Below are 2,567 nucleotides of genomic sequence, written 5' to 3' on the forward strand. Positions count from 1 at the left end.
AATAAATAAATAAATAAATAAATAAATAAAATTCAGGATGTGTCCATGTAAACTTTATTTTAGAAGAATAAACAGGGGGAGACCTTCAAGATGGCAGAGGAGTAAGACATGGAGATCACCTACCTCTCCACAAATACATCAAAAATACCTCTACACATGGAACAAATCCTACAGAACACTCACTGAATGCTGGCAGAAGACCTCAGACTTCCCAAAAGGCAAGAAAATCCCCATGTACCTGGATAGGGTAAAAGAAAAAAGAAAAAACAGAGACAAAAGAATAGGGATGGGACCTGCACCAGAGGGAGGGAGCTGTGAAGGAGGAAAGGTTCCCACACACTAGGAAGGCCCTTCACTGGTGGGGACAGGCAGGGGGCAGGGGGAAGCTTCAGAGCCATGGAGGAGAGCACAATAACACGGGTGCGGAGGGCAAAGCGGAGAGATTCCCGCACAGAGGATCATTGCCAATAAGCACTCACCAACCTGAGACGCTTGTCGGCTCACCTGCTGAGGCAGGTGGGGGCTGGGAGCTGAGGTTGGACTTCGGAGGTCAGACCCCAGGGAGAGGACTGAGGTTGGTTGTGTGAAGACAGCCTGAAGGGGGCTAGTGCGCCACAGCTAGCTGGGAGGGAGTCCGGGAAAATGTCTGGACCTGCCTAAGAGGCAGGAGACCATTGTTTCAGGGTGTGCGAGGAGAGGGGATTACTTCTTCATCTGCCCACAGAAGGCAGAGCACCACCTAAATGAGATCCAGAGAAGGGCACAAGCTGCAGCTATCAGCTCTGACACCAGAGACAGGCATGAACCACTAAAGCTGCTGCTGTGGCCACCAAGAATCCTGTGTGCAAGCACAGGTCACTACCCAGACTCCCCCTGAGAGCCTGTGCAGCATGCCACTGCCAGGGTCCTGTGATCCAGGGACAACTTCCCCAGGAGAACACACGGCATGCCTCAGGCTGTTGCAATGTCATACTGGTCTCTGCTGCCGCAGGCTCACCCTACATTCCAATTATGACTACCGTACCCCTCCCTCCCCCTGGCCTGAGTGAGCAAGAGAGCCCTAATCAGCTGCTGCTTTAACCTACTACTGTCTGGGTAGGGAACAGACCCCTGAGGGCGGCCTACACACAGAGGCAGGACCAAAACCAAAGCTAAACCCCAGGAGCTGTGCGAAAATGAAGAGACAGGGAAATTTCTCTGTGCAGCCTCAGGAGCAACAGATTAAATCCCCACAATCAACTTGATAAACTCCGTATATGAAGAATACCTGAATAGACAATGAATGTTCCCAATATTGAGGGGGTGGACTTTGGAACCAACTGTAGACTTTGGCTTTGCTTTCTGCATCTAATTTGTTTCTGGTCTTATGTTTATCTTAGTTTAGTTTTTAGTGATTATAATTGGTGGATTTGTTTATTGGTTTGGTTGCTCTCTTTCTTTTCCTTTTCCCCTTTTTGTGAGTGTCTATGTGTATGCTTCTTTGTGTGATTTTGTCTGTTTAGGTTTGCTTTTCCCATTTGTCCTAGGGTCTGTTTGTTTGTTTTCTCTCTTCCTTTTCTTCTGAGCCCTGCGGCTGGCAGGGTCTTGTTGCTCCAGCCAGGTGTTGGGCCTGAGCCTCTGAGGTGGGAGGGCCAAGTACAGGACATTGGGCCACCAGAGACCTCCCAGCTCCATGTAATATCAATCAGCAAAAGCTCTCCCAGAGATCTTCATCTAAACACTAAGACCCAGCTCCACCCAACGGCCAGTAAGCTCCAGTGCTGTACACTCCATGACAAACAACTAGCAAGACAGGAACACAACCCCACCCATTAGCAGAGAGGCAGCTTAAAGTCATACTAAGTTCACAGACATTCCAAAACACACCACCGGAGGCAGCCCTCCCACCAGAAGGACAAGATACAGACCAACCCACCAGAACACAGGCACCAGTCCCCAACACCAAGAAATTTACACAAGCCAATGAACCAACCTTACCCACTGGGAAGAGAAACCAGAAATAATGGGAACTACAAACCTGCAGCCTGTGAAAGGAGACCCCAAACACAGTAAGTTAAGGAAAATGGGAAGAGAGAGAAATATGCAGCAGATGAAGGAGCAAGGTAAAAACCCACCAGACCAAACAAATGAAAAGGAAATGGGCAGCCTACCTGAAAAAGAATTCAGAGTAATGATAGTAAAGATGATCCACAATCTCGGAAATAGAATGGGGAATATACAAGAAATCTTTAACAAGGACCTAGAAGAACTAAAGAGCAAACAAACAATGATGAACAACACAATAAATGACATTAAAAATTACTCTAGAAGGAATCGATAGCAGAATAACTGAGGCAGGAGAATGGATAAGTGACCTGGAAGATAAAATAGTGGAAATAATTACCACAGAGCAAAATAAAGAAAAAAGAATGAAAGAATTGAGGACAGCCTCAGAAACCTGTGGGACAACATTAAATGCACCAACATTCGAATTATGGGGGTCCCAGCAGAGAAGAGAAAAAGAAAGGGTCTGAGAAAATATTAGAAGAGATTATAGTTGAAAACTTCCTTAACATGGGAAAGGAAAT

This window comes from Physeter macrocephalus, chromosome 4, assembly GCF_002837175.3.
Source record: "Physeter macrocephalus isolate SW-GA chromosome 4, ASM283717v5, whole genome shotgun sequence".
In the NCBI taxonomy this organism is placed as follows: domain Eukaryota; kingdom Metazoa; phylum Chordata; class Mammalia; order Artiodactyla; family Physeteridae; genus Physeter; species Physeter macrocephalus.